Genomic DNA, 24557 nt, shown 5'->3' with positions numbered 1-24557 from the left:
TCACTAGCACAACGATGCTTGGTACCTGAAAGTATTTGGAATATTGTGTTTACCAGTATTTACTATACAGGAGAAACTGAGGCAGGAGTAATGATTTAGGAATGTTATAAACTGCCTACAGTGAGACTCTGAGTTAGGTGGTGCTGTATTGGATATGCCAGTCATGACAACAGTGGCTGTAGGTGTATATCTTGTTACTTTGCAGAAAGAGAAGGGCATAACCAGCTCCCTCACTGATCTGACCTGTTTGTTACACCGGATCTCTTTGAAACTACATTTGCCCTTAGCACAGGGCATCTTCAAACTCAATGGACTATCCAGTTTAGAAGTGGTTTGATGAGCATCAAACTCCTCCCATCCCTTTCCTCTGCTCCTCTCTTTTTATGTGGTACTGGAGCTCAAACTCAGGACATTGTGCCTGCTAGGCAAGTGCATTGCCACTGAACTGTATTCTTAGCCCAAAATTCATATTTTTAAGGAATGACTGTTGAAGCCTGAGGTTTATTCTGTATTGTGGGGCTTCTATAACAGCGATGTGATTAAGTACAGTGTCTTTTGAACTAGGAAATCTGGAGTTCATACCATGGGTCTCAAGTAACAGATAAAAGGTACAACAGACCCTGCCCAGGGTGAACATTTTAATTAACATGTTTCCGTGTATCATATCATTTCTTCTTAGCCTTAGCCTCTGTGTATCATATCATTTCTGCTTTTTTATTGGGAGTGGGAGGAGAGTATGGGTGAAGCTTATCTGTTGTAGAATATTATTTTAAAATGTGTTACATTTGTTTATGCTGTGGAACATTTGTTGAATGATGCAAAGGTGTGTTGCATTTTTTTATGTTGCATTTGTTTAACTCTGTAAAGCTGTGTTACTTTGCCTGTCAAAAACACCTGATTGGTCTAATAAAGAGCTGAATGGCCAATAGCGAGGCAGGAAAAAGGATAGGTGGGGTTGGCGGGCAGAGAGAATAAATAGGAGGAGAAAAGCTGGGAAGAAAGGATCTAGGAGCGAGAGAAAGAGGAAGGGAGGGCATCAGGGGCTAGCCAGTAAGAAAGAAAGAAAGAAAGAAAGAAAGAAAGAAAGAAAGGAAGGAAGGAAGGAAGGAAGGAAGGAAGGAAGGAAGGAAGGAAGGAAGGAAGGAATGAATAGAAAAATGTAAAAGCCCAGAGGCAAAAGATAGATGGGATAATTTAAGTTAAGAAAAGCTGGCTAGAAATAAGCTAAGCTAAGACCGGGCATTTATAAGTAAGAATAAGACTCTGTGTGTGATTTATTTCGGAGCTGGGTGTTGCCCCCCCTCCCCAAAAGAGCCAAAGACAAAAGAGAAAAGAGTTAAAAAAAACAATAACACTTATCATGGTCTGACCTTGACCCTTGATATTATTGGCTGTTGATGACTTTGCCTGGCTTGGAAGTTGAGGAGTTTTTAATTAGTCTTGTATGCTCTTCTGTGGAAAGGGTATTCTCAGACTTGGGGTCTTTCACAGGAATAATGTGGTTAGGTGGATGAATTACCTTCTGTATGGAGTTTCGTGCCCTGTACATTTGCTGTTACGACTCTAATGTCCGACACTGCCCACCACAGACACTCCCAGCATCCCGGTGGAAAAATGCCTGAACGTGGGTAGGAAAGACAGTGAACTCAGTGGGCCTGGAATATGCTCTGTATCCTGTGGCGTTTATTTCTAGTATGACCTTTGCTAGGGTCAGGAAGTTGGTTGAAGAGATCTGTCCACATTTTGGAGCACCAGCCCAGGATTCAGAACTTTTGGGGGTCCTTGTAAGGAGTGTTGCCTTTGGTTCTGTATGGTGTGGGTTCTGTTTAGAATAAGGAATGTTTCTCTAGAATGGTTCCTCCTCAAGTCAAATCAACTCTGGGGCTCTGTGATTGTCTTAAAGGAGAAAGGCAAGGTAGCTCTTCCCCTCCCGGTGGCACCGCACATCTTTATATTGTATATTTTAGTCTCAGCCCCAAATTGAGACTTAAAAAAAAAATCACTTCCAGCTCTAGCATTATTTCTTTTTGATCTTTGGTGATCAGAAGCCAAGGATGGACAAGATGGGGGTGACGGGGTGAGACATAAGGCCTACTGTAGTTCTGAGTAAGCTGTGTGTACATTTCCTATTTTTGCTCTGCCTGGTTGTGTGTGCTGACTTTTCTTGGGGGAAAGTCCTGGCTGCATTTCTGTCACCAACAGGAGAGAGAGAGGGAGAGAGAGAGAGAGAAAGAGGGAGAGGGAGAGGGGGAGAGAAGGAGAGAGAGAGAGGAGAGAGAGAGAGAGAGAGAGAGAGAGAGAGAGAGAGAGAGAGAGAGAGAGAGAGAGAGAGAGCGAGCCAGGAGGATATTTATAGTTCGATGTCAAATGTCTGAGAGTCCACCCTGGTTCTGCGTATGCCTTCTGTCTGACAGTTCTGGGTGTTCTTGACCTGGACCCTGCCCTTGTTGGCCAGACAGCAGTTAATGATAAAGCGGGTGGCTACAGGATGCAGCGAGTGGTGGCCTTGGCAGCTCATGGTATGTAGGTGCATGTGCTGTGACCAACTTTGCATCCAGCAAAGAAGAGTGGTCCTCTCTACTGCTCTGCTCCTGCCTTCTGTGGAGTCCTAGCCTTCCTTCTAGCTGTACTCATGACATGGAATTGTTTTTGTTTGTTTGTTTGTTTTGTTTTAGATAGGATTTTATTTTGTAGACCAGGCTGACTTTAAACTCATGACATCTCTTCTGCCTTAGACAGGATTGCAGACTTAAGCCACTACACTAGGTTCCATTTCATTGTTTTTCTGCCTCTTCTGCTGTGCTAAGATGTACACCACCAAAGGAAAATGCAGATCATGAGCTTACCTTGCTCATCTCTCCAGGAATTCAGGTCAGACGTCTAGACCTGCTTTACAGAATGGCCCGAATTAGGCCACACTTCCCATTTCCAGCTTATAGAAGCATAAGGGCTACCAGGAACATTTGATTATTTTTTCCTGATTTTCATGGTAAGGTGTGCACTTGGATGCTGTTAGAGGCCACGAGGTGTGCATGCTTACTTTGCATTTGTAAGCCCAGGGAAAGTGACATTGAATGGCTGCTGCATTGATCTGGGCCAACTATTGCTCCAGCAGTGTTCCTGGGAACTTGTCCCTGTCTCTTGTCACCCCCTACCCCCAGCCACCCAGATTCATCCTGTGTGAGCTCCATTTTCAGGCAAAATTTCCCTTTTATGATAGCAGGATGGCTGTGCCATATTCTCCCACATCCATGCATACTGAGAAAACCAAACTTTCTTTTCTAGTTTTTCTAGTAAAGATCTCAGAGTCACTGTGGCTGGGTCAGTCTAGGTCACATCTCACCCTCAAATCCAGTTCAGTGTGTAGTCTACCCATCTTCAGCATGGATTTAGAAAAAGGAGCGCTTGGTATCCCAGGTCAGATTCAGGGGTTGTTCCTGGAAAAGCTGGGGTGCAGGTTGGAGAGCTGGGGAGGAATGATTCCACGGAGCACATGTTGAGGCCCTTCTTTATTATGAATGAGCAGAATTTTTGGGTCGCTTCCATTTTGTTGGCTTTCAAGAAGCAGTGACTCGGTTCTGTCTTCTGAGTAAGTCTAGCTTTCCCCAGAATCAGGGAGCTAGGGCGGGTGCTGCTGTGCTGGGGTGATCACTTCAGGGTACCAAAGGATACTGTGCTAGGTGGCTGTATGCTATGACGTAGCTTGGTGAGCGCTCACACCTTCTCTGTCCATCAAAGATGACTGCGAGATGGCCGTTCCCCACAGGTTTTGTTTGTCTCTGAAAAACACATGTTCCATTTCTATCTGGCCATTCAGATTCGTTTCTGGTGACTGTCTTGTCAGCTTGGGACTCGGGATCATGGAGGACAGGCTGTGTTTTGGCAGCACTTCAAGCCTGGAGCAGCATCCTGTAGCCAGCACCATAAGCTGTATAATTTGTCCACGGAGGCCTGTGCATTATAGAGATGAAAATTCCTTCCCTGACAGCATTCATTGCTTAGCATGCAGCAGTTTGGCTGTCAGAAACAGCTGGCCCTGCAGGGTGGGACAATAGAAAGGCGAGACCAGAGAGAGGCCAGTGCTTACTCTAGTCTCCCACTGTGAGAGGATCAAGTTACCTTATGGAGACTGTCATTAGGCACAGCTTCTAGGAGCACCGGCCTGTAGCTCAGACGCTTAGTTGACTTTCTTTCTTTTTTCCCTTTCTCCTGATTGGCACAATAAGAACAAATTAAAAGTGAATGGTTAACTTTTGCTGACACTCAGATGTTCAGTTTTGGGGTAATGAGCATTCCTGAGGAAGCAAACATTTCTGACCTTACATGGCTGTCAGTAGTGCTTTACTAGAAACAGTGGAATGGGGGAAGGGCAGGAGGGATTGCCCTGCACCTGGATGTTGGACCTCTTACATTTTTAGGTTCAGGGTTACTTAGCATCAGGGTTGAAGGGACCTGGGTCCCCATGAGCCTTGTTACAGCCTTCAGGAGAGAGCAGGGTGTGCATGCTTTCCGGAGAGCAAGGCAGAGGCAAGGGGCCAGGAGCTGGGTGGCTGGAAGCTCCTCTACCAATGTGAACTGGAGCATGGGTGGCTTTGTGGGCTTTCCCGTATGGACTTGATGCCTCAGAGCGTGGTCTCACCAAAAGGCGCACTTCAGCAGCAGAAGAGCCAGTGGCCTGTGACACAAGGACTGTTATCTGGCTTTAATGGTGCCACTAATGAACAGGTTTCATTCCTATGTTAGTGATGGACGCACTGTGATAGCTTATAAATTTTGATCTTTGCATTTACCCTTTCTCAGAAAACAACTTAAATAATATTCTAAATATTACTCTTATTTAAAATTGGACATCCTAGCAAGGAAATTTCCCAGTGCATAATTTTTCTTTCCATTTCTTTCTTCTTTGTTTGTTTGTTTGTTTGTTTTAGAAAAGCTACATGTCAAAATGGCAATACTCTTGCTACAGTTTAAAGTGACACTGTGGCTGGTCCCTTCCCTTTTTTTTGAGACCAACAGCATTTCAGAGGTTCAGGGTGGCTCAAGAGAAGTTTGCCTGTCGGAATTTGTTGGTCTTTCAGTGTGGCCAGAGGGGTACTTTTTCCACCTTTCGCTCTGTAGCTGTTTCCTTTTTACGTGGTAGAAGCCGGAGTTTCCCAGATGTTGTTGGATTAAAGAACATGTGGGGGAGGGTGGGGAAGCTTTCTTAATGATAAACAGAGTCAGACTGGCTGGTTCTGTACTGACAGGAAAAAGGAGAGATAAAAACTCCATTAATGGTGTGTGCACTGCCTAAGTAGCCAATAAAACAATGCTGTCCTCACTGGAAGCCAGTCCCAGATTGGCAGTGCGACGTGCCAACTGCTGGAGAGGACAGCTGCAGAGAGGGCGGAAGGATTCCCAGCCAGCGGCCTCGGTCACTGATTGGCCGGGGGGCGGTTCTTTTGTTCGCTCCTCCTCCTCTTCCCTTTCCTGCTCCTTCCTTCCCTCTCCATCCTCCCCAGTCCTCCTCCCTCCCCCCTCCCCCCCTCTTTCTTTGCACAATTTCCCCTCTTAAGGTGCACTGGTCCAGAAACTGAACCACATCTGATTAAAACTTAATGTTTACCTGTAGAAAAAAGTTGGCTGGCAGTTTCCAAACTATTTGTCCGAATTAGTCCAAATTTGGGACCCTAGAAATGGATATAAATGCTATTGAAAAGTTACGCTCCCCAGAGTTTGCTAGAAGAGTCACCGCAACACTGTCCACCTTGTGTCCCCTTCCCAGTATGTTCGAATCCCCAGGTTCAAAGCAAACAGTGCAAAACCCATTGTCTCAATGATGATGTGGTTAATAGGTAAAGGTGCTGATCCCCAAGCCGGATTACTTGATTTGGATTGTGGGCTCCCACATGATGGAAGGAGAGAACCAGACCTCAGAAGTTGTCCTCTGACCTCAGTATGTGTGTTGTGGCTTCACATAGGCCTGTGTACAAGTGATGTGTGCATGAGCATACACACACACACAAATGTAATAATTAACAACAACAACAACAACACCTATTGCATGTTCTAGAAGATAGCAGAATGATGTCAAAGGTTGGTCTCGCCAGCACTCATTCAGTGTTCTTCCTTAGTCTCTTCACAAAGAGATGCCTTGCCACACTGGGCTCTGTGCAGATGGGAACATTCTTTCTCAAAAGCCGTAGGTTTCCGAGGGAGGAAAGGAAAATTGTACTGAGTAGAGCAGACAGTCATATCTCTTCAAAAGAGGTGGCTGACTATCAGTTCCCTGTAGGTTTCAAATCTAGGTTAATTTGCCCCCTTTGTTTCTGTTTTTGAAGGCACTGGGGAAGCTGGCACCCTTAGCCTCATTTTGTAGGCGAAAGGAACATAAACTTTGAGGAACAAACTCCCTGTCACAGAGTCTCCTCTTCCTGTTCATGGCAACATCTGGAAGGAAACATGTTGTTATCCACAGTGGGATATTTATGACACACAGTCGAAGTGCACATCCAGAAGAGGTAGATGGTCTCCTGCATTCTACCTTGGCCTGGAGACCCAGGACCCAAGAGTTTAAGCCTCTCTGTTGTTGAAGGATGGTAGTTATTTCTGATGGACAGAGCCAGGAGTGAGGAGAACAGAGAGTGTACCCTAAGCACTCTCACGAAGATGAATCTGTTCTTGTAAATGTTTTCATTTAATTGGTGTGTGTGTGTGTGTGTGTGTGTGTGTGTACACACGAATGCATGAGTGTGTGCATACATCTTGGTCACAGTGCACTTGTGACAGTTTGTAGGCATTGGTTCTGTCCTTCCACCATGTGGGTCCCAGGACCAAACTCGGCTTGTCAAGGTTGGTGACAAGCTCCCTTTACCAGATGAGCCCTCTGGCTAGTACTGGGAGGGGTAGATCTTGAGAAAAATACCTGGTGATATGCTCACCTGGTAATGAGGCTTATTCATTTATCCCCATGGAATATCAGGCAGAAGGAGACTTGGATATGAGGGAGGGACAAATAAGGAATACTTTCAAGTGTAGTCTGCCTTTCTTTCTTGGAAACTGCTTTCTGACTGTGAGCTATCCCTAAGGTGCCTGGCTGTAAACCTCCTGCTCAAAGGCCACTCCCAGGCTATACCAATGGGCCTAGCATTGCCAAGCATGATTTTATTTATCTTTTGACTCCAGATGGCAAAATAAGATCTGTGAACAAACTGCTCTTTTAGACAGGACCTTTATGTTAGGCATCTTTGGAAAAGTATGCAACTTTTTCCTGCTGCAGCTTTTATTTAGATGGCAAATGAAAGGGAAATGTGACCCCTTGGTGATTAATATTAGGTAGTGAATGGATTTTGACCTGTCTCCATAGCTTTTTAATGCAGATAGTCTTTTTCTAAATGTCAGGACATCACTGTTTCCTATTGTTTAAAGGGCTTGGGTGAATTCTAGTTGGGACACTTTGCCTTTCCTTTTTATACTTCATGGAAGTTTAAATGGGTCCAGAGTGTTGTTGGTGGATGGGTGTGTCCATAGTGATGAAGAATGGTAATGTGTGTTGAAGACCTGATTGGCTGGGTGGTGGGGATACGGTTTCAGTTTTCTGTTTGCTAGCTGATGCTGGGGGATGTGAGTAGGACCACATATGCAGTGGCTGTTAATATGAAGGTTTGCCTTTGTCCTTCCAGTAAACACCCCAGGTTGAGGGATCATTGCTTTTACCATTGTTTTCAGCCTGCCTGTGGGGCAGAGCTAGGTTGCAGTCCATTGTGAGGATTGCCAGGTAATTTATTATTCATTGTGGAAGTAAAGATGATCGGGGCTGATTCAGCACCAGCCTGCCTGTGCCTTCTGCTGTGTCTTTCAGAGTGGGAGAAGTCAGGAGGTACAGGTTGGAGGAACTGCTGTTTTTTTTTTTTTTTTTTTTTTTTTTTTTTTTAAGTTGGTGAAAGTAAAATCTATTAAGGACAGGAAGGAAGTGAGGGTTATAAAAGTCAGGGTTATGGTCACAAGAGTGTCAGTAATAGTCATCACTTGCCTTAAAATGGCGCTTCCTTCTACCAGGCTCTGTTCTGAGTGCGTTATATGTATCAGCTCATATAATTCTTCTAATAACTCTGCCAGGCAGGCACAAGTTTTAATTTAATTTTGCAGATGAAGAAAATGAGGAGCAGGTAGTTAGTGTCTATGGCCTTGAAGGTAGCAAATGACGAGGCTGGAATTCTCAGTCAGGCTGTCTGGTTCTTCAGGCTGGGTTCTTAACCAGTGTCCCGGAGGAGGCAGATTGTTACCGAGGAGTGTGCAGCCTGCTGGCCACTTCCTTGAAAAACAAAACAAAACATGAGGATCTTACTGTGTGCTCACATGCTGGGAACTGAAAGGCAGGCCCCAGGGAGCCTCATTATCTCCCCCCCCCCCCCCAGGCATTGATCCTGTGAGATCCTGCACTCTGGGCTTACTTGCTTTTCCCAGACCTGCCTCCTAATATCACCATGTTGGTGATTAGATTTTAGCATGTACATTTTCTGGAGGCCACAAACCTTCAGACCATGCCATTGACTGAAAAAAAAAAAATCATAGTTCAGTGTGTGTGTGTGCTGTATGTGTGTGTATGTGTAGTTATATCTGTATCCATGAATTCATGTTTTTTTGTGATTGGGTGTATGAGATCTTAGGTTCCTTTACCATTCTTGGTATTTGATGAATGATGGACATCACCACTAGGAAACATTCCCATGTTTCTAGAGAACTTACTCATGTATTTTCAGTACAGACTGGACCCTACTTCTGTGGAACACTCACATTTATTTACCTCTTTCTTTAGACAAACGAACAAACACAGACACACGTTAAAGGTTGGATTTGTCTTTTCCCAAGGTGTTAGGAGTTGACTTTAACTCAGAAGTAGAACATAGGGTATATTTTTTTGGTATGTGTGATTAGAAAAGTCCATCCAAAATCATATTTAAAATCAAAGTTTCCAGACACGTCTGTGAAGTGCATAACAATGGGAGGAAGCCTCATGGTATGTTAAGCCGGCTTAGGGCTGGTGATAAGTTCTGAGAGACTCAGTGGAACCGGCAGTCTGTGTTGTCTTCAAATAAGTCTGGCTGCAGGTCAGTGTTGGCACAAGCAAGGACAGTCTTGCAACTCGAACGCGCTCTAGTGACTCTTACGAGCCCCAGCCTTCACACTTAGCGCAAAGTTAAAACTCAGAAGCTAGCCTCTTCCTTCCTGCCAGTGTTAGAAAATGAGCCATTCTAAAACTTCCAGAAGATTAGCACTTCCCTTTGGGACTTAAAAAGTAGAAAAGCAAAGGCAGAGAGACAAGTGCTCATGGAATGGACTAGGCCTTAGTCGTCTGAAACAGCGAAGTTTTCTAAGAATTGTTGACATGTCAGATAAACATGGTGACTGCCAGTGTTATTTCCTTTCTGTATTCACCCTACTTCTATGTCCTATCTTCTTTAAAGGTTTAACTATGTGTATGTGTGTATGCCTGAGTATGTGTATGAGTATGGGTGTGTGCCTCTGGAACTGAGATTAACTACAGGAAGTTGTGAGCTGCTCAGCATGGGTGCTGGGAACCAAACTCGGGTCCTCTGCCGGAGCAGTACGAACTCTGAATCACTGAGCATCTCTCTAGCCCCTCACATCCTATCATAATTAGATATTCTCTGGGCATCTGGGATTGGAGGACCTGGGAAGCCAAGGCGTGATGCTAGTTTGTTGGTACATGCTCTCTGTTGGAACTTCACCGAGAGCATTAGCACCTGGGGAAACATTGGGCTTATAGGTCACTTCTAGCTTTTCTTGAATTAAAATATTGTATTTTGTCTTATAGTTTTGAAGATTGAACCCACCAGGCCTTTGCATGTACTGGGCAAATGCTGTCATTGAGCTACATCCCACCCTTTGCATTTCTTTTTAAACTCATGTGTAGCATAAAGTTCACACACACACACACACACACACACACACACACACACAGAAACATGTTGGTGTGTTAAGGTTACTATTGCTGTGATGGAACACCATGACTGAAAGCAACTGAGGGAGGAAAGGGATTTTTTGGCTTACATATCCTGACTCATAGTCAATTGAGGGAGGCCAAGGCAGGAATTCAAACTGGTCAGGAACCTAGAGGCACAAGCTGATGCAGAGGCCATAGAGGGGTGTTGCTTACAGGCTTGTCCCTCATGGCTTACTCAGCCCGATTTCCTATGGAACCCAGAACAACCTGCCCAAGGGTGGCCCCACCCACAACGGGTTGGACCTTCCAGGATCAATCACTAATTAAGAAAATGCTCTATTGGCTTGCCTTCAGTCCGATCTTAGGGAAGCATTTTCTCAATTGAGGTTCCTTCCTCTCAGACGACACTTGTTTGTGGCAAGTTGACATAAAAACTAGCCAGTATATACAGACACATATAGTGTTTGTTTGTTGGTGTTTGCTTTTGTAATCATTGGACAGAGCAAATTTTAATTAAGGATGATATTAAAACCTTTGTGGCGGGCGATCTCAGTACTTGAGAGGCTGTAACAGGAGGATTGCATGTCTAAGACCAGCCCTGGCCACACAGCAAGTTCAAGGACAGCCCAAGATACAGAGTGAAACACTGTCTCAAACAACCAAGCAATCAATGGAACCAAGCACTCTGAATTAGTTTCTGAACTGGGTGGGCAGCACTTGCCTGGTATGCATAAGGCCCTGGGTAAATTTCTCATTTACATTAGTGATTCTGTCACCTTTGGGAACTGGGTTATCGATGGTAAATATAGATCGTTCCTATTAATTGTCAGGTAAGATGCGTCTTCAGAGATGTGATCTCGCAAATGACCGGAAGGATTTCAGGATTTCAGCTGATGCTGATGTAAATTAACCACAGGTGTGGAAGCTGGAGGCTCATGATGAAGAGTGTGAATGTGATCAATGGCAGGCACGTTTCATTTTATAAAATGAATCTATCAAAATGAATCTGGGTGCCAAACTGTCCTAATTAATAATAACCCCAAATCAAGAGCCCTGCAATTCTGTTAGTGGACTGAATGCTTAATGATATGAGATTAAAGTGTGGAAGGAAAAAAAAAATCTGTGCTTTGTGGTTACTGATATAAAATTGCTTGAGCTATGGAAGCCGGGTATTCAAGGAGCAAAGATAAATGTAGTCTTGATAATAGCATGTATTCTGGAAATAGTCCCATCTCTAGCCTCTTACCCACGTCACCTCCCCTCTAAAGTATCATTGGAAGAGGGGTTCTCCCAATTCTGGTAGCTGAGCTACAGGCCTGACTCTTCTCCACTCCACCCCTCCTTTTAGTGGTCTCCCAATAACTCATGAGTCCTTTCTTAGATGCTGTTCCATGTTAATTACTCCAGCCCACAGCCCCCCTCAGATCCACAGTTATACACAGCAGGGCATGCACTCGGGGCAGGGGAAAACCGTAAGGAGCACACCCTTGTTATGTGATGTGTAGTCAACTTTCCTTTGCTGTGACAAAATGCCCGAGATAGTCAATGTTACAAGAGGAAAGGCTCATTTGCCTCAGAGTTTCATTCTCTGCTTGTTTGGACTTGTCCTGGCATTATGATGGGAACACAGGGATTTGAAGACGCCTGTTTGCCTCTGGTGTTGGGGTGTGGGAGAAATAAAGGTCTCAGTATCCCCTTCAAAGACATGCCCCAACCACCCAATTTCCTTCCACTTGGCCTTCTCTACCGAAGATTCCACCAACCCCAAGGAGGGCCACAGACTGGCAACCAGGTTTTTAATCCATGGGGTGTTGAGGAGCATATTTACAACCCATAATATAATCAGAGGGAGAACACAACCTTTCTCACTGCAGCCCCTTTCTTCACTTTGACTGCAAGTGTCTGGAAAGACGCCAGTGAGAGACAGCCCGGATGCAGGAACTGTATGGGGCATGGCTCCAAGTGACCGACTCAGGAATAATTTTCTGGGAAAAAAAAAATTAGCATTTTTCTTGTAAGATGAAGCATCTCCTTTCATAATTTTACTGACAGTATCTTAGTTTCCAGTAATAGTGCATTTGTTAGCATGATGTCTGCGTGTTGCTCGCCAGTCCTGCCTTCGGTGATTTAGAAAACAGATTATGTTCTACTAGAATGCACACTAGTTCTTTGTTCTCCAGTGGGAGTACAAAGCTATGGGTGAGTGTATATGTTTTGTGTTCTCCTTTTTGTATAAAGTAAGAACTCTTTGTGGCTCACTGTTAGTAGCTTAGCATTGGGACTGGGTATCTATGTATCTATTTATGTATCTACTTATGTATCTGTCTAGATATGTAGGTATGCATGTATTGCTTTGACTTAAAAGGGGAGGCAACACTAAAAGTGGATTCCAATAGACCTACCTCCTTCTTGCTGTTATCATTATTTTTTTTTTTATTGTTTATATTCTGGGAGGTTTCCTCATGATTCGAATCCAGTATGGAGATGTACCAGTTCATTCATCAACATTTGTCGGGGAGCTGTCATTTATCAAGATGGCCCCTGATGTTTCACTGGTTAAAAATACTGCTTATCGTTGATGAGTCTACAAACCTACTGGTGGAAATAGATGAAAACAGTGAAAGGTTGAAAGCCTTCCTGGGTGCCGTGGTAGTTGAGTTTGAGAGTGCCGGGTGAGAAGCATGGAACTCAGATGGCTTGTGGGTTTGGGCTTCAGGACGTGATGCTGAAGCTGATCATGAACCAGAGGAGTGTGCCAGATTTCCAGCAAAGAGTCATTTCAGGCAGATATCCACCGAGGTGGTGGAGAGAGTGATGACGTCTAGCTTTCGGGTGCTGCGTGTATTATACCCCGTGGGGGACCATATCTGGTAGGCATCCAGTTTTTCTTTTGATTTTGTTGTTCACTTACCCCTCAATTGGCAAACAAATTAAATTCCAAGCAAACCTTTGAGTTAAGAACTGCTAAGTTACATGAAAAATGCTCTTACCTTTTTTTTTTTTTGAATGAGTGTGTTGAGTGCCATCACCCACAAGTACTTGTCTGCCCTCTGTATGGTGAGACGGGCGTAGTGGAGAAGATAGCAAAACCATCTTTAATTAAAGAGTATTCCTTTAAGTGTAATTCTTAAAGAATCCTGCTGGCAGAATTGAAAGAAATATCTTACATAGACAGGCTTTGAGCTAGTGGGGAAGGTCCTGCAGTTTGTAGTCATGGACAGTGGGTATCAGAGAGGGTAAGTGACTTCCCTATATCACACAGCACAGGCTCGGAGGACCACTGGTTCATTGGTGCAGTGCTTTCTCCAACAGACCTTGTTTAGACCTGTGTAATCTGGTACAGATGGTAGGCCTTCCTAAGGAGCACTCTGGTGCTTACCACCACCATTAGTGGTCGGTGCAGAGTCGATCCTTGATTTTTATTTTCTGTAAACTCACCATACAGAGGGCGGACAAGTGCTTGTGGGTGATTTGGGTTGGGAAGGATATGACCCAATTATAAAAACCTATGATCAGTAAGCGAGCCAGCACGCCAGTAATCCTAGCACTTGGGAGGCTGGAGGAGCCAGGGATTGAGGCCAGCCTGGACGATGTAGTAGGATGCCTTCTCAAAACAACAAGCCAAACAAAATGATGTGTATGAGCTTATATTTCTCCTTGTTTTGTTTATTTTTGAGAGAGTGGTTCGTTTCATAGACCAAGCTAGCCAAGTCCGGAGGTAATCTTTCTGTTTTAGCACTTTAGGGATCATGAGTGTGTGATGCCACACCTGGCTTTGAGGCTATTCAAGAGGCTTGTAGGGGGTTTGTTTAGATCATCCCTTACAGGACTGGCAACTACTTACAAAGTATACAGCTCGTCTGACAGTTACAAAGTAGTGAACACACACCCGAAAGCAAGGTTGCATAAATCCTCGTTCATATCTTATTTTTAACTTGATTGGACTTCCTCCTGCCCCACCCAGTCTCATGTTCTTGGCATAGGGTCAGTTGCCTTAGTAGCCTGGGGGATGTCTATATGCTTGTGGGCAGATAATAATTCCAACAAAACAAATGGGCTAGAGTGTTGAACTGTCCTTCCATTTATTCTTGTTGAAGCTTCGTTAGGGAAGCGACCTGATGAACATTTTATTTAGGTTAGTAACTGACATTCATGTGATAAAGGGGTCTAGGAATCCTTGGTTCTTTATTCCTGCTTTGCTCAGGGTGGAAACTTGCCTGCCACACAGTGGCTCTAAGTATAAGTTTGTCATTGTTAGTGCATTTGTTTTTTCTGTAATTTAAACTTCTTCCATTCCATATAGATTTTAATCTAGTGCCATGGTAGACCAGGCATTGGAGATACAAACAAGATGTTGGATGCATTCTGGAGTGTCTCCCTGGGAAGCTTTGCTGAGAGGTCTGTGTAGTGAGGTACGTAGACCTTAGCACCCCAGAATAAAGCTGAGGAGATACAAAATGCCAGACACCTCATTATAAAACCAGAAAATCTGGTCCTGGCCCAGTGGGTGGCATCACTTCGAACTCTTTGTGAAGGTGTTTTGAGATCAGGAGCTGATGAAAGCCTGGATGGTGTTATGTGTGAAGGTAATCATCAAGGATTACCATGTTCCGGTGAGTCAACAGTTAAAACATGGGCACCTTGTGGTGGGGGAGTGTGATGCTGGGGTGGGATGCACACACGAAAGCTGCACCCGACAGTCTGAAGAGGAACCTGTTTACTGTTCATTCATGTCTGGTTCCGTTCAGAGGTGGCAGGTTGGGAGCATGCACATGTGTGTGCAGACACACACACTCAAAAAATAGACATCACTGGGCACAGCTAAAAGGAGAGGTCAGGGATAGGGAAAAAACAAAAAGAAGGAGTTGAGTGGGCTGCCTGTGAGGAATGTCTTTCTGTCTTGGTGGAGTCTTCACTGAACTCATGCCTCCTCTCTAGTGAGGAGTTAATAGTGGAGTGGGGGCAGGGTACCATTTTAGTTTCTAATCTTTGTTGTTAGGATTTCATATGTGTATGAATGTTTTGCCTGCATACATGTTTGTGTACCATGTGTATGTCTGGTGTCCATGGAGGCCAGAAGTGGATGTTGGATCCCCTGGAACAGGAGTTATGGATGGCTGTGAGCTGCCATGTGAGTGCTGGGAACTGAACCAGGGTCCTTTGGGAGATCAGACAGTGCTCTTAACCACTGAGCCATCTCTCCAGCCCTGGTTTGTAGCCTTTTTATTTAAGACGTTTTGAGTTTTTTTTTTTTTTTTTTTTTTTTCTGCCAGTGGACATTGGGCTCTTAATCTTTCATGTCCCTCTTTTCTGGTTTTTATGTGGAATCCTTTATAATACCTACTTAAAAAATAGCAATCATGGATCAAAGCAGTCAGAACTTCGCCTTCTCATGATCAACTGCAGTCATCCTCATTGTGGCCTGTTTTCATTCCTTAAATACTGAGTTTGTATAAGCTGATCGTAATGAGCCACTGGATGCCATAGCCTTCCAGGGTGGCCTCTGTGCAGGGAAGTCACGATGCTGGTTTTGCCTGTAGGAGAGTGCTGCTTGAACTGTTGAGTTGGATCACGTGACACGTGCTTGGCAGGGCTGAGCCTCAATCCAGGGCTCTGGTGCAAGCCTGGAACTCTACTCCGGCCTGTTGCCTTTGTTCTCTCGAGTTTCATCCTTGAACCTCTTTATGTTCCTGGCACAAATAAATGGGTCTTTGGTTGGACAAATAAAAAGGATTTTGATGGACCGCCAAACCACTTCAGTGGAGAGTTTGGAGGTTACAAAATCTAAGCAGGTTATCTTCAGAAGTGTAGTCTGGTACTTAATTACACTCAGTAATTAAGTAATCCACCATGAGTCCCTCTCCTCAGCCAAATTATACATTAAATTCTAGAGGGGAGTCTCTCTGGTAGTTGGGCCTTAAATCAGGTTCCTGGGAGTATACAATCTCCCTTGTATCTTCTCTTTGACTGGTCCTTAGGCTGGGGACAGACTTACGTGTTTTACCTTAAAGCACCCTGGAGATTCTATTTTATTTTGTATACTGGCTCTCCCTGACACTTTTCTTCTTCATCTCTTAAAAATCTAATGTTTGCTTCCTACTCGTATGTAGATGTTTGCCAGGAGGGAGGGTAGTGCTTCTGTGATTGACTTCTTTCCTGAGACTTCTTGGATAGTATACTGTATCTGTTTTTCTAAAACCTAAGAAAAACCACTTAGCAAGGGAGTGGAAAATACATTATAATGCTTATACAAGAGTTACAAGAGTCAACACAGAGGCACTAGCAGATAAAAGGAATCTGCTGATGTCAATGTGAAAGCTAGACTCAAGGTGTCCAGTGGGTTGAGGGATAGGCTAGATTGACATTTCATGGAGTCAAAGCAGGAGAGGCATGTGGGAGAGAATTGGTCACGATTGCTTGTAGCTGTTGCTGTGTTATAAATGTGTGTTTGTGGCCCAGCCTGCTTGTCTTGGTGAGTCATCCTTGCAAATAAAATCAGTTTATATGCATAGCATACTGTATACAAATCCTAAGTGTAGCATTCCAAGAAATAAGTTTCAGAAGCAAAATACATCTTTAACTTGGCAGTTTCAACATTCAGTTATGCGTACTACTGTTAACGTAGCTCGTGGATTTGAATGTAGGTTATTGTATGGGTCAACAAACTTTTTCTCTGGAGGGCTAAATAGTAAATATTTTAGGCCTTGCAAGCATACGGACTCTGTCACAACTATCAACTCTGCCATTTCAGTGTGAAGGCAGCCAACACACTATATGTAAAATGAACACATGTGTCTGTTCCAGTAAAACTCTTATTTATAAAAGCAGACTGTGGGCTGCATTTTGCTTGCTATTGGAATGCTATTCAGTAATGTTTGCAGGTGTCCTCCAGACTTTAATATTTGTTATAGGCCATAATTCTTTGCAAATATCACCACGTACATTGTCTTATTTAACAGTGTTTCCACCTGTCCATGAGAAGTAAAGTTTAAATCTTCTCCCTTCCTCCTCCTCTTCTTCTTCTTTTCCTTCTTCTCCTCCTCCTTCTTTTTCTTCCTGTTCCTCTTCTTCTCCTCCTCCTTCTTCTTCCTGTTCCTCTTCTTCTCTTCCTCCTCCTTTTCCCCCTTCTCCATCATCACCATCATCATCATCATCATCACCACCATCATCATCATCATCATCATCACCATTACTCATTATTATTACTGAGATTGGTCCATATTGTGTTTTTCAAGCTGGTCTTCAATCCCTGGCTCAGGCTCCCCTCCTTTCTTAGCCTCTGAAGTAGCTGAGATGACCCAAGAGTATGCAACCATATCTGGTTTGTTTAGAAATTTTTAAGAATGATTTTTTTTTTTAACCTCTAGAGAAATTTTTGGAAATAGCCATGTTTCCTCCACAAATCCATAGATTAACTTTGTTAGGGTTTTGAAAGCTCCCAGAGTCAGGGCGTCATTGTCCTGTTCTGTATTTTACTGTAATCTTGATTTGTCAGCAGTGGCATTCCCAGTGTTTTGTCACTCTCCCTGCCCTTCTCAGTCCTCCAGGGCTGTTGCTGTTCAGAACATGTGTCTTACCTTTTCTTTTTCCATTGAGCTGTTGGGAATTTTAGGAACTGGCTAAGGTCCTCCTGCCCTCCTTACCTCTATCCAGAATGAATTCTGCTAGTAATGATAGACCAAGACCTGTCTTTCTCTCATATCCAAGGAGCTGGAATAGGTGGTTTTTGAAGGATTCTTGAAGGCTATACCAGTGAGTTATTTACCCTTGTAGTACCATGCAAATGACTGATGCTATTATTTGGAGTTGGTATGTTTTCTGGTTTTCCTGCCAGGATACTTCACCAAGTTAGGAAAGGGGGCCTAAAAAAATCACCGCTGAACACTCATTTCTATACATAGAATCAAGAGACAGTTTAACAGTGGCAATTAAGGGCATAAACTTTTGGAGTCAGAAAAATATGGCTTCTGGTTTTACTACTTATTAAAATATGACCAACTTACTTACAGTTGTCTGAACATAATTTTTTTTATATATAGAAGAGGAATCATACTCTTGTTAACATCTGTTGTAGTTGATAGGATTAAGTTGGATAACATAAATAATTTGGTTGACTAATGTCAGAGATGAGTGATTCCTAGCAGCTTTCCAAGGTGAAAGCTATTTATATTTCCTGTTTCATGGAGAAAAAAAAAAACCTGACAGAGGTTAAATGATGAATGAAGGTCACATGTAGTAAGTTGGGAAACTCAGCCTGCCTACTTCCAAGTCCATGTTCTTATATGCTACCCTGCTTCTTCAGGTTTGTTTAATGAATGCCGTCACTTATTTGGGTAATATAGCTGGGTGGGTAGAATGCACAGGTATGGGATTGTTTTAGGAAAGACAGAAATTCTCAATGTTTGCAAGCCACAGTTACTAGAAGCCAAGGATTATAGCTTTAACTAAAAAGTTGAGACTTGTCCTGATTTTGTTTTTCTGTTTTTTTGTTTCTATAGTGAGTCCCAAGAATTGTAAGTTCTTTGTGTATTAGCCTGTTCTCAGGTGCTATTGCTGAGGACCAGTCATGCACCTTTAAACTTCAGTACGGCAAACATATGCCTGTTATAAGTACCTAACGCTGGAATTGGAATGTTGGATTGGATTGCTCTCTCCCCCCTTGTGGTTATCCTCTCCTCCTTCACAGAAACATGCCTTAGAATTTATGGGTTAGGTTTTCACATGGCTTGGTTAGCTGCCAGTGGTTAAAACTCCATAGCCAAACAAATACGTTGGCCAAACTTTTAAGAACTATACTTAGGTCTCAATAAAAGTCTAGTTCAAGTTGTTGCAGTTTGTTATCCAATTATCTTATAGCACTGATTATAATTAGTACATAAGTCTTCAGTTTGTATTATATTTTCAATGACTAGGGGTTTTGAATATAGCTGTTTTTCTTTCCTGTCGTTTCTGCCCAGGTTGCTCACTGACAGGAAGATTGTTTGTAGGCAAATCACCTCTAAATAGTACATTTGAAAGGTTGAGTATTTGGAATTTGCTCAACATTTGAACCTTTCATTTACCACCCTTTTTAATCTTTTTTAACTTTTATCAATTTAGTTTTTTTTAGATGTATTTCTTTTCTTTCATGTGTGTGAATGTTTTGTCTGCATGTATGTGTGTGTACCACCTGTGTGCCTGGTGTGTGTGGATGTCAAAGAAGGCATTGGAGCCCCTGAAACAGGAGTTACAGGTGGTTATAAACAATCATCCGGGTGCTGGGAACTGAACCCTCCCTGGTCTTCTACAAGAGCAGCAAGTGCTCCTAACTCCTGAGCCATCTCTCCAGCTCCCTTACCAGATATTTTTCATATAGTACCTCCCAGTTTTGACTACAGTCTATGGGTCTTTAGATAGCCCAGTACATTTGGCAATAAATGTTAAATTATACTTACATAAATTTAATTTGGTTTTTCATCCTGTAACTTTTGAGCACTAACAGTGAAGGAAGAATGGAACAGAAGAATAATGTGTAATCTGCACCTGGTTTTAAATGGGATTTGGGACAAATCCACTTTACAGTACAGAACTGGGCACCAGATTGAGACGTATAGAATATAAATACCAAGGAATTAGAATGAGACAGACCTGGAACATGTAACAATAGGCCGAGAAGTCCTAACACAGGCAGGGAATGTGAACATTGTTAAAGAATGGTAAGGAATTCCATGTGGGAAAGACAGGTCGTAGAGGTTGTACTTTTTTAAACAGAAAATTATGAGGGCAAATAAATAAATAATTATCAGCACCAGATTAGGTTTACTTCCTTGTTGATCTAAACCTCCCACCGATACAGCAGCACCCATGTTCTTTGTAGTCTGACAGTTTCGGCTACCCCACTCCTAACTAAAACACAAGCACCTACAGCAACCTTTCCGTGAATCCATCGTGTTTCCCTGGCACCAGAAGCCCAGAGAAACACCAGCACTTCAAGCATTTCGACAGTTCGTGGAAACTCAAAGGTGCCCACTTGAGCGACCATCACCCTGACTTTGCCACATGGTTGTTGGGAATGGCTGATCTACAGGGATTTTTTTTTTTTTTTTTTTTTTTTTAAACTGTGTCTTAGTTTAGGTGTGCTGTTTGTGTGTCTAGATTTTCTTTTCAAGTTGATTGCAACCCTCGGTTTAAGCTGAAGTGAGGCCTGGTGTAACAGCATCTGGGAGACTTTTCTGTTGAATTTCAGGGTAGATGGAAGGTTTTCTTTTCCACATGGTTATTTAGGAATGTAGATTTGTTTTCTACTGAGATTTATTTACACAAGCGCTTTCTTGGCAAAGTGTTCCTTCAGGTCAAAAATGGGGAGCTTTTTTTTTTTTTCTGAGAGGAGTGGGGTGGGATCTGGTACTTTGGCTAAGGATTTGAGTGGGAAAGTTTGATTCTAATAAAAATTTCCTCTTCCGTGAGCAAATGTTGATGTTTTCCCCTTTCCTGAAGGAAAAGGGAGTTTGGGTGGTTTTTGTTTCTTTGTTGGTTATCTGGGGCCTCTTCCCTTCCGTTTTGTGGGCAGTCCCACCATTGTTCTGGGAGTCTTTGAACTACATTATCTGCTACTAAGAATGCTGCTTGAATATGGAGCAAACCCTGCAGTTTCTTGGTAGTTCTTCAAGAATTAGTTAATCCACTGTACTGTTGTCTTTCGGAGGGACCATCGTTCTGGGGAGGCAGACTTCATTCATCCTTTATACTGCGCAGACTGGTTTTTTTTTTTAAGTGCATAAAATAATATTCATAGCCATTTTTTTTGTTTCAGATTTCTCGTGATGGTTTAGAGTATGTGGCATATGGGCTTTAGAGCAATTTGACTTTGAATTGCTAACCTCTAACTGGGTTTGTGTCGCTTATAAAAATATTTAAAGAGCAGTGCTGCCCTCTGACCTCAACCCATGCGTATTAGCGTTTCAGGTTTTCCATCCTTGCTGCCCTTGCTAATGGGCTGTCATTGTATGGTCCCAGTGGAGAAGCCTGTCAAGTATACCTCCGTTAGCCCACATCATCAGAAACGCAGCCTCTCTGCTTAGCATCCTTTTCTCTTCTTTCCCTCTGCAGCCCCGAGTGCGGCGGCGTGCGAGCTTCTCTGGCCATAGGGAGCCTGCTGGGGGCACATACAGTTTCAGAAGACTTCAGGAGCTCCTCTGCCACTGTCCTCTCCCTTTGAGCAGTGAGTGCCTCTCTGGAGGAGGACCTGGGCTGGGTGTACCTAGGAACTGGCTTTAACTGTAGCCTTGCAAGGCTTTCCCTGGACCTCACGGCGCCGTGTTACCAGCCGTCCAGCCTTTCCGCAAATCGCCTCTTTTAATGCTGTTTGGCACAGATCAAATCGACAGGGTAAGTTCTCTGCCACAATGTTGATTTAGTTGTTTTGCACGAATCTAATACATGAAAAGTTTGGGGCAGCTGGCTAGTTCTTAGTTCTTGCATGGCCTGAATAGCAAGGGGTTTGCTGGGCTACATCTTACCATTCCTTAACTTTGGGCAAGCTGTTCAAATGCTACCAGCATGTCCCTACATAGAAAATGCTTCCACTCTCCTTTCCCACTACGGGGTTTGCTTCTTCCTTTCTCCCCCTTTTCCTCACATGAACTTATTTATTCAGAGACATGTTTTATGTACAAAACACACATATCAACTGTTTTAAAAAAAAACGATCAAACGTAATTAGACATTGTGGCTTGCAACTTGCTTCTCTCCACACTTGATATATTGTGGGATTTAATTTCAGTGTAAGTAATCCTTCTTTAGTGTCTTTTATATGAAGTAACATGGTAATAACCAACCCTCCTCCAGTGAGGAGTTAGCCTATAATTTAAAGGGGGTGGGGGAAGGCAGACCTCTCACCTTAGGGAACTGGTTGTTGATACTGGGCTCTTAAGGTTATGACTTTGTATTTTCAGGCCAGGTGAAGGTATGATGTTGTATTGGTGTTTTCATTTTCTGACAGCTAGTAGTTTGTGAATTCTGGCTTCCAGCCTTTGAAGCTCTTGAGATACTCTCCTGCCGGGGCAAGGTGGTGTGAGGCTGAGTTAGTTTTAAAAGGAAGTAATGAATAACAGGGGTGGTGTGGAGACTTTTGTTTTGTTTATTTATTTATTTGCAGGGTGGAGGAGACGGCGGCTAGAGTTAATCACTAACTCTGTCAGTCTCAATTATGAAAGCGTGTGAAAATGATTGGGCTCAGTTGTTTCTCAGTGTGGCCAAGAGTGAGAATCATTAGAGGAACTTTCAGATGCCTTTCTTTGGGAATGAATATTTGTATTTTTTTTATTATTGTATAAAGTATTTATGTTTTAGAAAGTTAGTATAATCGATGTATACAGGTTTTTCTTTTAATTTTTTAATGATTTATTTGTTTTTATTTTATATGCATTGGTGTTTTGCCTGCATGTCTCTGTGAGGGTCTCAGATCCCCTGGAACTGGAGTTACAGACAGTTGTAAGCTACCATGTGGGTGGTGGGAATTGAACCCAGGTCCTCTGGAAGAGCAGCCAGTGCTCTTAACCGCTGAGCCATCTCTCCAGCTCCTCAATGCATACAAGTTTTAAAAAGCACAAAAGGAAGTGTGGGTTGAAAAATAAGTCTCTTCCTTGGTTTACAGAGAACCCACTTAATCTTCTAGCTCCCCACTGTTATTATCTTCTGAAGTTTTCTTTCAGTGAGTACATAATGCACGCACGCACGCACGCACGCATATGTAAACTGTAGGCTCTTTCTCACAATGGTAATGATGTGAGTTTTGTGTTGAAGGGATGGCTCCATAAGTATATTAGTGCTATGTTTCTTTACAGTCGGTGTGTGGTTGTCCCTTGGAGGAGGACTGTCATGGACTTAGCCAGTCCTATGTTGATGCATACACAGGTTCTGTCCAGCTTTTATGCTCCTGAACAAGGCTTCAGGGAATGGCCTTGTGCGTGGTCTCAGACGTGAGCACGTTCAGCTCTAGGACCCGTGGCCAGCAACACTGCTGCATCAAAGAGCATGCACGTCTTCATCTTGGTGGCTGTGCACATCTTCATCTTGGTCGCCGTTTGTTGCCGGTTGTTCTGCTCCTACTGGGGAGTTTGAGGTGCGAACACCGCTTCCCCACACCTCTGCCAGCCACCATGTAACTGACAAACTGATAGGTGCACATGCCAGCTTGGCATCTCCGTCATTTCCATTCTTATTTCAGTTACCTCCGAGCGTCGTCCCTGAGGTTTAAAAGCCGTTTATGTTCCTGGCGCTGTTCCCTCTCAGTTTGCGTCTTTTGTCCATTATCCTGTTAGGCTCTTGATTTTTTTTTTTTTTTTATTATCAAAATGCTGGGTTCTTACAAAAATAACAGATTTGAACCATCAGTTCACAGCTTCCCTTTCTCCCCTCCTTGCAGTTTGTACTGTCTGTATCTTTCTTTGGTCATTTGCATAAAGTTAAATTGTTTTGTTTTTCTGATTATTAAACATTCCATGTAGTTAAATGTATTCATTCAACAAATATTTATTGAATGTCTTTCACATATTAAGAGCTTATTCTAAGTACCCAGCTGTACAGAAGAAGAGAAAACAGACTCCAGTTTTGCTCAATGAAGCTTGGATTCTAGTTGGAGGACGTAGTTAATAAAACACGAAGAGATTGGTGGAAACAACTGTACAGTCGGTCGTTTTGTGGCTCCAGACATTTGTATCAGTGAAGACAGGCCTCTGAGTGGCTGCCGACAAGACCCCTGTTCTGGTTCCGGCTGGTGTGATATGGTTCTGTTTTTAAGAGTTGAATCTGTGTTCCACTTGGAATGCTAGGGATAATCCACCTTAATTTTCCTCTAGGTGCTCCATTAATTAGTGTAAGGCTGACCTGCTGTAACCAAGGGACTGAAATACGCTGTGGTTCAAAGGACATAGACATTGACTTTTTCCCCTCACTCAACCGTCCCAGTGAGAGCTAAACAGCTGGGTGGAACAGCCCATTTCCACCTGACATTGTGTAAGCAGGGTTCTTTCTGTCCCATTGGCCGGGAGCTTCACTGCGGTTATTATCTGTATGGTCTTATCGGGTCCTGCCAGTGGCAAGAACAAAGTTCAGGGCAAGTGTTAGAGCTTCTAGGCATCGCTGCAGCTAATGCGGTCCGTGAGAAGAACTTCGTCCTGTGGGCACATCCAGCTGCAGGGGAGCCGGGCAGCATGGTCTCTGCCTGTCACCTGCTCCCCAAGGAGAAGAGAAGGAGATTTTAGAGGGAAATCAGCAACCGCCTCTTTAGCTCCATCGTTCCAGTGCCCCCCCTTTTACTAGCTCTCACTCCTTGGCTTTCTGGCGGAGTGGTACTGTAGTCAATTTATTAAATAGTTCCAGTTTTTTTCCACTGTTTATTTTCTCTGAAATTTTACGCCCCTCCTCCCCTTCTTTGACATGGTCTAACCGTAGTGGTTCCAGGCTGCCCTTGAACTTGAGACCTTTCAACCTCAGCCTCCTTACGGCAAGGAATATAGGCCTGTATCGCCTGCTTTCCTTTGCCATATGAGTTTCCATATATATATGTATTCTGGAATTCTCTATTTCTGAGAATCCATGTCGTTTCATTAATTTGTCTGTCTACACAAAT

General features: G+C 43.4%; 1 protein-coding gene across 2 annotated transcripts in view; it reads left to right on the top strand.

Annotated features, from left to right (window-relative positions):
• Positions 1–24557, top strand: part of Acvr1 (activin A receptor type 1) — a 123156-nt gene that overhangs the window by 30732 nt on the left and 67867 nt on the right. The window contains exon 2 of one of the 2 annotated variants that reach the window (XM_006984649.3): positions 21035–21313. The exons of the other annotated variant lie outside the window; for it this stretch is intronic. The gene's annotated coding sequence lies outside the window, so the exon portion shown is untranslated. The remainder of the gene's footprint in view (positions 1–21034; positions 21314–24557) is intronic. 2 annotated transcript variants of the gene reach the window in all.

This window comes from Peromyscus maniculatus, chromosome 4 (assembly GCF_049852395.1).
Source record: "Peromyscus maniculatus bairdii isolate BWxNUB_F1_BW_parent chromosome 4, HU_Pman_BW_mat_3.1, whole genome shotgun sequence".
In the NCBI taxonomy this organism is placed as follows: domain Eukaryota; kingdom Metazoa; phylum Chordata; class Mammalia; order Rodentia; family Cricetidae; genus Peromyscus; species Peromyscus maniculatus.
The sequence above is the reverse complement of the archived record's forward strand: the minus strand, read 5'-3'. Positions and strand labels throughout refer to the sequence as shown.